Here is a 14,388-nt window from a genome sequence, read left to right as displayed (position 1 = left end):
TGGAAAGTTTTTCTTTTACCATCTATTATAAAGGATACTTTTGCTGGGTAAAGTAGCTTGGGTTGGAAGCCATCATTTTTCAGACTTTGAAGTGTTCCATTTCAGGCCTTTCTGGCTTTCAGGTTTTCCACTGAGAAATCTGATGTTATTCTAATGGGATTTCTTTTGTATGTTGTGAATTGCTTCTCTCTTGCTGCTCTTAACATTCTCTTTTTGTTTTCATTGTTAAAGGTTTTAACTGTGATGTATCTTGAAGAGTTTCTTCTTTGGTCCTGCCTGTTTGGCGTTCTGTGGGCTTCTTGCATCTGGATGGGCCTCTCTTTTGCAAGATTCAGAAAATTTTCTTCACTAATTTTGTTGAGTATGTTTTTTATGCCTTTGGTCTTGATTTCCTCTCCTTCTGGCATACCCATGATCCCCATGTTTGGTCATTTTAGAGTGTCCCATAGTTCCCTCATATTCTGTTCACTTGAATTTTTGAATTTAGCAAAGTTTTTGGCCTCTTGATCAATTTCTTCTGTCTTATTTTCTAGGTCAGAGATTCTGTCTTTCACATGAGTTGGTTGTTAGTGAGTGGTTCTAGGGAGGTTTTCATTATCTATTTGATTTTTGTTTTCTGTTGTGTTTTGCATAATCTCCATCTCTTTTTTGAGATATGGTTTCAATTCAAATTCTTAGTTTCTTGATGCTTCTTGTTCATTCTTGCATTTGACCAAATCTTTGTTAAGCTTAGTCAACCAGTTGTTGAGGTCTTCCATTTCTTGACTTACCTTCAATTTATTCACACCACTTTGGATGCTTCTAACATTTTCCTCCATCAAGTTAAACCTACTGTCAAAATCTGAATGCTGTAGGAGACAATTATGTCCAATTTCATTCATATGATTGTTGGTTCTTTGATAGCTTGCTTCAAGTTCAGTGATTTTTTTTTTTTAATCAGGGTCTCATTGGTTGTTGTGTTTGCATTTTGGGAAGGAATTTCTGTTGATTTCTCTATGATTTCATTAGGTGCTTCTGTAGTAGGACTAAGCATCCTTGGTGGAGATCTCTCAGTTTTCTGACTTTCTTGGCTTTTTTGCATTGTTGTCTACCCATTTTAGGAAAACACTTTATTTTATTGAGGAGGAAGTAAGTTTGTAACCCTCAGATAATCAGGGATGTTGTTACTTAGTGGACAATCAAGATACCAGAGCAAAAGGCCTGATTCCACAGCTCACACAAGGGTCAGGCCTCCCCAAGTAAGGCACAATGGGACCTGCCAAGACCAGGGGACTAGAAAGAGTAAGAGAATAGATATCTGGTCTACTTTGTGCTGAACTCTCCAGGACATAGACTAGTACAGGCAACCTAGACTGGGGAGGTGGGAGAAGCCAACATACAGGGGTCTGGTCTACTCAGTCCAGAGGACTGTGGGGGCCCACACACTGATGTGCAAGGAACTCAGACCTGGGTGGTGGGAGTAGTCCAGATATGAGTCCATCCTACTCACTCCCACTGCTGTCTCCCCACACATTGACAAGGAACTCAGACCCAGGAGGGGGTGGGAGAAGCCCAGATATGGGTCCGATCCACTCACTCTAGAATGCCTTCCCACCCACACCCTGATTGGGCAAGGGACTCAAACCAGGGAGGAGGTGGGAGGATCACAGAAAGGGGTCTGGCCTACTCATTCCACACTGCCATACCTACCCACACATGGACTGAGCAAGGAACTCAGACCTGGGCCATGAGAGAGGACCAGAAATGGGTGAAGCCTACTTACTCCAGACAGCTGTGGCCACTTACACACTGACAGTGCAAGGAACTCAGACCCAGGTGGAGGTGGGAGGAGCCCTCTCTGGATTTCTTTAACTGTCCAGGCACTTGTTACTTGAACATATTTGGTTACAGAATCAGTCATTTGGTCAACAATAGTATCACATATTTCAATTTTAAATGTCCTTTTCCTTATAGAAGTTTTTTAATACACCAAAAAGTATATTTAAGGTAATTTCAGGTTTAAAGTTCCAAATTGGCTACCAGAAAAAAATCTGTCAGGCCAGCATTGTTCCAATATACCTTTAAAATTACAAATTGTGTTCTTTGAGTTTTAAGGAGCTAAAACTATAAGGGTATTTTTAGTAGGAATTATTTCTTTTTAAGTTTTGTTTATAGTCTTGTCTTCAATTGTGACCATATATGCAAGTGAGTCAGCCATACTTTCATAGAAATACAACTACCTTTTAAACATATTTGTAGAATATATCTATTCTAGGACTTTAATAGAAACTATTATAAAGTAGTCTCATTAATAGGCTTAAAAGGGCTGGAGAGATGGCTTAGCGGTTAAGCGCTTGCCTGTGAAACCTAAGGACCCCGGTTCAAGGCTTGGTTCCCCAGGTCCCACGTTAGCCAGATGCACAGGGGGGTGCACGCATCTGGTGTTCGTTTGCAGAGGCTGGAAGCCCTGGCACGCCCATTCTCTCTCTCTCCCTCTAGCTGTCTTTCTCTCTGTGTCTGTCGCTCTCAAATAAATTAAAAAAAAAAAAACTTAAAAAAAATAGGCTTAAAAAAGCTCAATTATTTCTGGGATCTATTTAATAGCCAGTGAGATTCAAGTTAAAGCTGTGGGTTATTCCTTGTTTTCTTTTTCTTTTTCTTTTTTTAGTGCTAAGAATGGAACCCAGGGCCTTTCACATGCTAGGCAAGCATTCTATCACTGAACTATATGCTCAAATCTTGGACTCTGTGTGTACTATGTACCATGTCCAATGGCTTCAATCCTTGTGCCTCAGTACTTGTGTCCTGAGTACTAGGACTAGATGCCAGCATACCATAGCCAGTCTAGGATCATCTTTTTGAAAGAACTGTAAGATTTTTAACTTCATCGAAAATGTGAACTTTTATTTTAATGTTAGACTCAAAATAATGTAAACAATTTCTGGGCTTCAAACTTTTAACTATGAGTGATTTTTACTCTCTTTGTGATTTCCATATTAATATTTTGATTAGAAATTTGTTTTGTTTTATCCTGTTTTGTTTTGGGGATAAGGTCTCACTATGTAGCCCAAGGTAGCCTCAACCTTGAAATCCTCCTTTGTCAGCTTGCTAAGTGTTAAGACTATAGGAGTCTACCAACACAGCCAGTTGGGATTATGATTTCAAACCTTTATTTGTTGGAGAGACCTTCCAGAACTGTCTGGCATCACTATACAGAAACAACCCTGTCTTGGTTTAAAGTTTGAATCTTGTTTTAAAACATCAGATGTCATTCAGAGAACAGAGTCATCTGTTTCCAGCAAATATTCTATAAGGGCCCAGCAAAGGGCATTGGTGGCTAGGGATGGTGGTTACTTCCTTAATTTTAGTCTGAAAGGCTGAAAACATGTTTTGGATGTCCGGGCTTTCTCTTAAATTCCAATTAACAACCCCTCAACTTTATGATATGGACTGGATCCATGTGATTTTTTTCCTCCACCTAATTTTGTGCATCTAGAATACCTCCTTAGACATAATCTCTTTAGAGAAAAACTTTTTCAAAGAACCTTAACTTATTATTTGTTAATAAATTATTGCCTTGGTTACTCTATTAAGGAGGTTTCAGGATGCTTTTATAGAGCAAACAAGAGTTAACATTAGGAGATGAAAAAATTGTGGTCCCCTGATAGTAAAACCATAGAAGAGGTAAATAGAAGAAAAAATTGTACTCTCTAATTTTTTCAATTCATGGTGGGATTCTAAAACTTCCCTCTATTAAATAATTACATTAGTATACTATTTTTTATTCTAGCCTGTAGCTAAGTGCTACCATTAATGATGTGAGCATTGGTGCAATATTCTTTAATTTGCCCATGTGTACTATGAATGAACATGATTCCTGTCTCTGTTAAAATCAGTCACATGAGAAACTTTCAGGAAGCTCAAAATGTCTAATAAGTGTAAAAATTCTATTTCCTGATAGGCCACAATTTTTTCAATTAGATTTGAAATTATACACCTGAAATCCACACATTTGTCTCAGCACCTTAGGCAAAAATAAAAAGTCAATAACTTAATTCATACTTTTTTTTTTATTTAGCAGCAGGAGATTTGCTGTTCTCTTACACAAATTCTTCTGTGAAATAAATCAGAATTTTAATCTGTAGTCTTACTTAGAAGCCTGAAATAACCCTAACTTGAAAGAGGAGCATTTCCAGAGCCTCATCCACCAGCAGCTGCAAAGTGCAGCCTTAGGTCTTATGGGCTGTCATTTGGAAGGTTACAGTGATGTTTTCTGGATGACAATGTATTCCTCATATGTGTTCCTTGTCTTTTAAGAGTCTGAATTAACTCTAGCATGTCTTCATATGTTATTTTCTTGTAATATAAAATGTCAGAATGAGTGTTGAGCTTAGAACCATACATAAGTAGACATGCAATAAATATTACTGAATGAATAAATAAATAAAACCCTCACTATGTACAGGGAGTGATTTTCTGATATAATAACATGGCAATAGTCTTGTTTTGGTTTGAATGTGAAATGTCTCCCATAGGCTGATATGCTTGGTTTCCAGCTGTTAGTGCTATTTTGGGATTATTGTGGAACTTCTAAGAGATAAGGCCTAGCTTGAAAAAACAGCTTATAGGAGGCAGAGCTTAAGGCTTTATAACAGACTTATTTTCTGTTCACTTTCTACTTCCTGGCCCATGTATACAGGAGTAAGCAGCCTACTCCCATGTTCCCCACCTGACAGTCTGCATCCTTTAGCCATTGAGCCAAACTTACCTGTTCTCCCTGAAGAGGATTCTTGTCAGGGATTTGGTCAGAGTGGTAAGAAGAGTAATTAAATAACGACAAAAATAAATAAATAAAATGGTACTAAGAAGTACAGTCATTGCTGTGATAAACTTAGCCATGTGGTTCTTAGGCATTTGGAACTGGTTCATAGGAAAAGTATGGAAGAGTTTGGAGCTCTAGTAGAGAAGTTCCACAGTGCTCAAAGTAGAATTTAATGAAGGAGACTGGTAGAAGTTCTGAAGGCCAGAATACAAATAGAAATGTGGACAGTGGTGTCTGTGTTCATGAGGTTTCAGAAGGGAGGAAGGACTTTATTGGGAAGTGCCCAAAGCTATTTGTATGGTATTAACGGAAGAATCTGGCAGCTTTCTGTTGGTGTCATGAAAACTCAAGTGATGTTGAATTAAAAAATAACAAGCTAATTTGTTTGTCAGAGGAAGTCAAGGCAGTCTAACATTGAATCTATGGCATTTTTATAGCTCACTGAATTTATAAATTTACAGAGAGTGGGGAAGAGAGTGGAGAGAAATATAAGTTTGCAGTTTGTCAAGGAAAGGTGCTAAAGGAGTTAAAGCTGGGGTGTGGTTAAATGGCTACAGTTGTTAAAGAGCTTAGTACCAATAAAGAAAAAACTCAGACTTTGATCAGAGCTGTCTAGGGAATTATTTTCCCAGGTCCAAGAAAAAAGACATACAGAGGCCACTGAGCTATGTTGTAAGGGGATCAGGTTATATTTTAAGCTTCCAGAAGAACTTGGTGTCATCCATGTGTATGGTGAAAGTGTTAAGCTTCACTTTTGGTTTTACAATGGCTCAAAGTTAAAAGATACTTTTAAGTTTTAGCAGAGACTTTGGGATTTTGGATAATGTTGGGATTATTAGAGACTATGGAAACGTTTGAAATTGAATTGAATGCATTTTTTATTATGAGATGACCATGTGCTTATGAAGACCAGGGTAAAATGTTACCATTTGATTCATCTTCCTCAACACTTGGCCCATCTAAGTGATACTGTTTGGGGAGGTGGTGGAACCTTTAGAAGGTTGAGCAGTTAGGGGAAGTGGAGGCCAGGGCTTCAGATTTCATAGACAGGTCTGACTCTTGTCCTCTGTTTCCTGGCCCACAAAAGTGTGAGCAGGTAGCTTGAACATGTTCTCACCACCATAGGAACTCAGACCCAGACTGTGGGAGAAGACCAGAAATGGGTCTGGCCTACTCACCCCAGACCTCCATGCCCACTCACCACAAAAATATATTTAAAGGGGTGGAGAAATGGCTTAGCTATTAAGCACTTGCCTGTGAAACCTAAGGACCCCGGTTTGAAGCTCGATTCCCCAGGACCCACATCAGCCAGATTCACAAGGGGGTGCATGTGTCTGGAGTTCATTTGCAGTGGCTGGAGGCCCTGGTTCACCCATTCTCCCTCCCTCTCTCTCTCTCTCTCTTTCTCTCTCTCTCTTTATCTGTCACTCTCAAAAGTAAATATAAATAAAAACAAAAATGTATATATTTAAAGATATAAATTTATTCACTTAAGCCAAAAATTATTAATAGCAACTATTTCCAGATTATTTTCCTATGCAATGAGTTAAAGACTGAAATAGAACAGCAAGAAACTGAAAAATAGTACTGATTTCATATTTGCAAGGCCAAAATATCCTCAAGAGAGCCACTTTAGTTAATGAGTTTAAGGAAGACATAGACCCTGTACAAGTTTACAGATGGTCAAGGACTTTTCCTGTGGTGGTTTCTCTGCCTTTTTCAATCCTTGCTGAGGTAGGAGTGTAAGTGTGTGTGTGTGTGTGTGTGTGTGTGTGTGTGTGTGTGTGTGCATATATACACATACCCCTACTACAAAGTTCAAACCCCAGAAAAGGGACAGCATTAATAAGAATACATATGAAACTGTAGCTATGGGGTCCTGGGGATACTATTACCTCTCCTCACTCCAGCCCATCCCTTGCCCAGCCAGCTGGTCTTCACAGGTGTCCACTGGGGCACAAGTTTGACCCCCAGATGGAATTTCTGAGTGTTCCAGCCCTCACTGGTTTATTGCATGAAGGTCCAATGTCTGGGTCCTCAATAGCATAGATTTGGGTTCTGTTCAAAAGTGTTCTTCCCAACTAAAACAGTGTCTAGTGCCCCAAACGTAGGAGTAGGAATACCTTCTGCACAGCAATACTTTCCCCACCATGGTGGTCAAAAGCCTCCACCTTCATTTTGATAACTTAAATTCCAAAAGTCCTATTGTTGTACTTCATAAACTCAAACAATCCCTATTTTCACAAGGCAAGGTTGGGATAGGTGAAGTCTTAAACAAAGGGAAGCCAGATGTTTCATTAAGAATCCTCAGTCTAAGGCCAGCTTCTAAGTTTTCCAAATATCTACTGAGTGCCTATTATGCACTAAGTAGTGTTCTAGAAGCCATGGTATAGTCCATACAGCAAAGTCCTAACACCTATCCAGGAGTTTCCTGAGTGTTGTCTCTAATCTCTAGTTCTATCTGTTCACTCTTTTCTCCTGCTTTTCCATCCCACCATCTCCCAGACCCTTCTTTGTTTCAGAAGAAAATATTTTCCCTTTGGTATCTTGGGCCTCCATCCTCCCTCCCTGGACTCCCATCATTCCATCCCTTTAGTGTTTTTGCCCAAAAAATCCTTATTCCCAAAACCTACACTGATGCTTGATGAGCATAGAACTGTCACTAAAACTCTCACCACACTGCACATTTGTATGGCTTATCCAAGTATGTGTTAACTTATAGTTGACTAGAGCTGAGGGGATTCTGTCCCATGGCAACTACACAGATAGGACTGTTTAGAACCAGATGGCTGGGCCTGACTCCAAGCCAAGAGGTGTTTAGCCTATTGGGTTATGTGGCATTCACCCCACTGAGTATGGAGGTGGTTGATTGGAGCAGAGCTCTCAGAAAAACCCTTGCCACATTCAGGACAGAGGTAAAGTTCATCTTTTTCACATACCATGGTGTTTCATCTATCAGATCTTCAGTGGAAGCCACACTTAAGACATTGTGGGTCCCATCCTCTGCCAGTGGTAGGAGTAGCTATCCAGCCTGTAGACCCAGAAGGTCTGGGTCCAGACCAGCCAAGCTGGAAGGCCCATAACTAGGGTGTGAAGAACTTTGAGGTGCCAGTGACCATCTGGTGCCAAAAGGAGGTGGAAGAGAGCTAGGGATAACCAAGCCAACAGGGTAGCCTGGGAAGCTAAAGTCTTGGGGTTCTGTGGAAGCCAAGTAATGAGGAAGAAGGTTGGAGCTGAGGCTAAGGGTACACTTACATCTGAGCTGCTTTCTGAGGATGTGGAGTTTCCTGAGAGGGGCCAGAGCTGTCAGGAAAGCCCTTGCCAAACCTAGGGCACAGGTAGGGCTTCTCATCTGTTTGTACCTGCAGGTCAAAGCCCAGGAAAAATTCTTTTCCAATCACATCACAGACAAAGCCATATCCTAGAAGAGTGCATTACTGGCATAGGAGGCTACAACTGAGCACATGTCTTCAATTTTTAATATAATTTGCCACAGTTAGTGCAAATATACATCCTGCCCTGGGCATTGAATTTCAGCAATTGCTGTGGCTGCCAGAGATGGCTGCTGACAAAGTTCCATTGGCTGGTGGAGTGGGGGAGAAGGGTTCTGATGCATTGTTCAGCAGAACTGTCCCTGAAGCTCTTGCTACTGATGCCACATTTGTAGGGCTTCTCGCCTATTCAGAACTCTGCCAGAAGTGCTTGCCACTTTCACTATGTGGTGAGGTAGGATGAGGTTGGGGTGCTCAGTGCCCTGGCCAGTGGGGAGTTGAACAAGGAGAAGCTAACCTGAGTGAAAAAAGGCAAACAGACACAAGAAGGAGACCATGCTAGTTGTTTGTCAAGGCCTTGAGATTTTATTTTTACATGTAGGTTTATATAAGGTTGTAGGGGGAAGGGGACATGGTCAGGGCAAGGAGTTGTAGGGGAAAGGGGATGTGGTTAAGGCAAAGATCACAGAGTTACTGGTTAAACCACAATGCCTTTGTTTCTTCATCAGCTACCGGCAGGATGGGGGAGTGTTTAGCCAGGTGTTGAATAGTAGGTGAGGAAGTAGAAACTTAAGTTGCTATATGGTGGTTTCTGTTATCATGGCCAAGGTTTGGTTCATATCTCCCAACATCTCCTCCCTTCTTTTATACAAAAAGAGGGGGAGGCCTGCTTTGCAGCAGTGGGCATTAACCAATTGGGAGAGTAGGGACCCGACTCCTCCCGTGGGATGTCTTTTTCCCACAATCTTTGGCTCTTGGCACCTTTTGGGGAGGGGAGGCAGGGCCTATGTGGCTGGAGAACGAGGTACGGCTTTAGTGATAACAGTTATGGTACCAACCTCTATGCAAGCCAGGTATACCTCTCAGGGAATCCAGAAGCAGTTAGATAGGGACCTTCCCCTGCAGTGCTTTGCCTCGCACCCACGTTGGTGTCCATATTGCACTCACTTCATTGTGAGCTGACATGCATAGATCTGGATCCTCATGCAGCTCCTGTAGAAGGGGTAGCTATTTGGCCATGACAAGTATATTGCAGCAATAGCAGAGGTGTACAGGACAGTAGCATTAAGTACAGAATGTAAGATCAAGGGAGAGTGACAACTGCAGGTGGTAGGTCTTCAGCGGCAATGCCTCGATCCACCAGCTCTAGTCTGTGATAATGGACCTGTAAAGGCTGCATCTTAATGGATTTAATCTGTTGATGTATAAAAGACATGATTTTAATTATAATAATGGGTCCTATTGTGAGTGAGAGGATTAAGATAAGTAGAGGTCCTGGTACTGATGGCAATCAGGAGAGGAAGGGAGTCACCTGGCAGATTGAGGCCCTGATCAATCAGGCCCAATCAATGATAGTGGATTTGGATGGGCTTGGAAATGATACTGTCAATCTGTTTTCGGATGAAGCAAATGAGCTTGTTGATAAAAAATGGTCCTAGCCTGAATATGACAATGAGGCTAATTAGGGGTCCAACTAAGGGCATGAGAAGGGTGAATAGGGAGGATTTCCACCAATCATTGACAGCTGATGAAAATTTTTGGTTTTGGAGATCTAGGCTGATCTCATGTAATTTTTTTACTTGGGTTTCTATCAGACCTGACTCATTAACATAATAGCAACATTCCTCTCCCAGAAAGAAGCAAGTGCCTCCCTTTTCTGTGGTGAGCAGATCTATGCTGTCCGATTTTGTAAGGCTACTTGGGTGACTGATGTTATCTGCCTTTGCAAGGAAGAGAGGGACTCAACAGAAGCTTCTATGGATAATTGGAATTGTTGGGATAATTGTGCTGTAGAGACTAGGGAGTGGCCTGGGGCTCCTCCAGCAAGGCCGGCAGCCACTGTGGAGGTTGCCAGGGAGATGCCCGCCACAAGGGTGAGGAAGACAGCTCTCTTCTGACAATCAGCAGAATGGAATGCTGGTTCCAGAAGTTCAGCAGGAATCCGAAGTGTCAATTGTGGCACCAAGGTTACTGGAAGGCAAAGTTTTTCAGAGAGGGATCTGGAGATATTTTTGTAAAGGATTTTGTTACACCAGAAAAAGAAGCCTTCAGGGATATAGAGTGTGGAGGAATTAAGGGAGAGAGTCTTATTGCAGAGGGAAGAGTTGCCTCCATAGCAAAAGGGGAATTTGTCACAAAGAAAGTCAGAAAATAATGGAACTTCTGAGATGGGGTTAATGGGATGCCTTGGAGTAGTGGAAAGATTAAGGGTAGCAAGATAAGGAACAGCCATAAGAAGGGGGCGCCCAAGGGCGGTGCATAGAAAACAAGCAGAGAGGTTACCAATTTTTGTCATTTCAGCAACCATTAGGCCTTCTCTGAGCAGGGCAAGCCAAGAGAAGGGGTGAGAGGCAGAGGATAGCTGTGAGGAGAGTTCCTTTTCAGCTTGTAGTATGTTACAGTATACTGAACTTGGACATAGCTGAGCCAAATATAGATCTTTCTAGAGGGCCAGTTCTGAATTTTGTTCATATACATGGTCCCTTGGACCATGGAGGTCCATCACGAGTCCCATGGGTCCCAGATGATGAGGGAATACCCACTGTCAGTGTGCCAGAATTTATGGCCAGACCATCTGGTGCCCAGGATTTGACCCTCAGTGGGGACATAGGTTCTCCAAATGGTACACCAGTGTCAAGGGCATCCGACGCACTCCTCAATATAATGAGTTTTGCACTTGTCATGCTTCTGATCAAAGAGGAAGCACAGAACTGGAGCAACCTTATATAGGTGATGTTTAAAGTCTGTAAAATTTAATAAAATAGGCTTGGCACAGCCTGTGGATGGACAGGTGGCAGTGGCCAAAATGTGTCCAAATTGTTGTGTCTGATCATAGGTGTGAGATAGAATCACCAGGAAAATGGGGATGTGGAGGACCAAGCAGCTGGAAGATGTAGCAGTAGCAGCAGGCACCAGGTGAAGGTTGTCATTATGTTATATATGTCTAGAAAGAAGTGTTTGCATGATTAAAGCGAGAGAAACACATAGACACACGAGCACAACATAGACACAGAGGGCTCAATAGAGAGCTGTGTGTCCTTGATGGCCAGAACAGCCTGTATCCTCCAGGGATGGTTAAATGATGCCAAACACAGTGTGAATGGTTGTCAGCCCCTCCAGTAGGTTAGCTGTGTCCTCCTGGGCAGGATCATCTTGAGGTCCTTCCAGCTTTGTCCTGTTAGGAAAAAAGGGAGATTTTCTCAGGGAAGTGTTTCTTCCCTGGATATGTGAGATGTCATTGGAGGATCATCAGCCTGTTTTACAAGTGTCTCTGGCAGCTATCTGGCAGCATTTTCTTTGGTGTCAGACAAGCATGCTGATCCCTGGCCCCAAATGGGTACTGGGTCTGGGCCATTCCATTTTAAGGTTAAAGGATCTTTCCACATGGCTTTGGCAAAGGTATTTTTGTATTTGTGTGCCAAAAGTGATCAGCAGCTTAATTTCCCTGAGTATCAAGGGTTAAAAAGTTTAGGACAAACAAGGCATGATGAAGGATATTTCTTGGAGAGCCTTTTATGGGATATAAATTCCCTGTTTTTAACTTTTGGAGGGTAAATGGACCCAGAAGAGGATCCCCTCCTGCTAGAACACCGTGGTGGGTATAAAGTCAGTGGCACAAATGACCAGGAGAAGAGACTTTTTATAAGAGATAAAAGTGACCCTTTGGCTCAGAATTTTAGCCTCCACTATCTTCAGGGCCTTTAAAATTTACCCCAGGTAAACTAAATGCAAAATGCTGATGATCCTCAGGGTGTAAGGGAATTGTAAAAAAGCAATCCTTTAGGTCAATAATGATTTTACAATATCCTGTAGGAATTGCTACTGGAGTGAGGAGGCCTGGATGTAGGGCTCCCATAGGTACCATGGCCTTATTAATTTTCCTAAGGTCCTGGAGCAATCTCCATTTTAAGGTCATTCCAGAAACACTCCACTGTGGGGGGGCCTCTGGCCTCCGACCACCTGTTTAGATAAACCTATCATTTTAAAAGTCGTAAAGTACCATTGTTTGCTTAGCCCATCACAATGGAGATTATCTTATCCTTAGTGCTTTTTGACCCAGCTGGTTTCTGTTTTAGATTCTCCTTCTCCCTTCTTATCCATCTCTGGCCACCAGCTGGACAAAATTCAGGTAGAACTAGGATAAAGTCTGAGAGAGCCAAGGACATGTCCTATAATGTATAGCTCGGATCTCTGTGCAAACATTTGCAATAGTCTTTATTAAACACTTGAAGAAAGGAGGCAATAGGCATAAGAGAAGCAGAAGGCAAATTCCCATAGCTGTAAAGCTGCCTATCCAGGAACTTAGAGAGTCCCAACCAGGCAACACAGACTTAATTGTAGTAAATAAATCATTAGTAGCCTTAGTAGCATCAAAATCAAGATGACTGTTCTATATAGCTAGAATTTTTGAATGTAAGTTAACCAAATCTAATGAAATGTTATCATGGTGCCAAAATTGAGATAGTTTACATACAATAGAGTAGAATCTCGTCTTTTTTGAGCCAAAACAGGTCTTGATAAATTTTTTGAAAGAAAAAACATTACTTGACAGCCAATGATTTTGGCTTAAACTTGATAGCTATTGATTTTTATGTACCACAGAAATTTTTATAAACATAAAACAATTTTATGTTTTACCCATGACATAAATTTGATAAAACTTAAGCAAGCTATCCCAACATATCTTACCCTAAAAATTAGTTTTTTGTTTGTTTGTTTCTAAAAGCTTGTAAACAGTTTAAAAACCTTTAACTTTAGGCATGGTGTTTAGGTTTGGCCTGAAAATTTCTTTTTTTTGTTTTTTACATCTGCACACCTTTATTTATATACTTTAACATTCTGATCTAAGTATCACTCAAAAGACATTTTTAACAAGTAATCATTGAAAAATTCTTTCCCGGGCTGGAGACATGGCTTAGCGGTTAAGCGCTTGCCTGTGAAGCCTAAGGACCCCAGTTCGAGGCTCAGTTCCCCAGGTCCCACGTTAGCCAGATGCACAAGGGAGCGCATGCGTCTGGAGTTCGTTTGCAGAGGCTGGAAGCCCTGGCGCGCCCATTCTTTCTCTCTCCCTCTATCTGTCTTTCTCTCTGTGTCTGTTGCTCTCAAATAAATAAATAAAATATTTAAAAAAAAATTCCTTCCCAGTTCCTTCAATCAATTCATCTCACCCCATCATTAATTATCTTTCTTTTTGTTTTTTTTATTCCCCTGAGGGGGTGCACCATTCCTAGAGGTACTACAATATCAGGTTGATGTGTGGAGTGGACAGAGCAAGTTCCTATTCCAACTCTGAGCTCCAAAAATCCATTTAATATATTGTCCTCGGATAGAGGACATATCAGATATTAAACTGATAAGAACAGATACTACACTTGATCTTAGCCAAAAGGCCGAGAAGTGATTAATTATCTTTCTTGTAAGGCTATTAAAAAATTACACCAAATTGATTAGTCCTATTACTAACAAGAAAGTAGTATTAATAAAATTTTATGTCATTAATACCAATAACACACTTGAAAATGATTTTATTAGAAGTAACTAAGGCAAATTGTGTTGTTATCTTGAGGCAGGCTGGCTTAGAAGTCAGATCAGTTGCCTCCTTCTTTTAAGTAACAGGACATTACAATCTTTTTTTAAAAAAAGATATTGATAAATTATAAGTTACCTCTTTAGAGGAAGTTTTGTTGTTTTTAATAATCCTCTATGTAAGGTGAAGTTGACCTAGAACAAATATCTGGAAAATTCACTCCTGTAAAAGACATTTAACTTTCCCTTTTTATTTTCTATGCTTATGTCTTTGATTTCCTTGAAATCGTTCTCTAGAAGAGAAAGGGGTGTCACCTGCATCCCTCTCATCTCTTTAGTCACAAACAGTCATAAACATGACATGACTAGCAAGCACAATGAGCACACATAAACACATACACACACACATAAAAAGAACAAATCCTCCTGATAAAATAAAAAATTTGCTTAAAGAACTTGAAGCAATCTCAATTCCTTTTTCTTTTAAAATATCTTTTACTATGGCAATTAGCTCCTTTTTACTCTTTGCTATTTTTTTTTTTCTTTCTTAACCCGTGTTCTTTGTGTCTT

General features: G+C 40.8%; 1 non-coding gene across 1 annotated transcript; it reads right to left on the bottom strand.

Annotated features, from left to right (window-relative positions):
• Positions 1 to 13,503: 13,503 nt before the first annotated feature.
• Positions 13,504 to 13,694, bottom strand: LOC123463646. Its single transcript, XR_006639049.1, has one exon. It is a non-coding gene; the product is annotated as a U2 spliceosomal RNA (small nuclear RNA).
• Positions 13,695 to 14,388: the final 694 nt, after the last annotated feature.

This window comes from Jaculus jaculus, chromosome 9, assembly GCF_020740685.1.
Source record: "Jaculus jaculus isolate mJacJac1 chromosome 9, mJacJac1.mat.Y.cur, whole genome shotgun sequence".
Classification (NCBI taxonomy): Eukaryota; Metazoa; Chordata; class Mammalia; order Rodentia; family Dipodidae; genus Jaculus; species Jaculus jaculus.
Note: the sequence above shows the minus strand (reverse complement) of the source record. Positions and strands in the feature narration are given on the sequence as shown.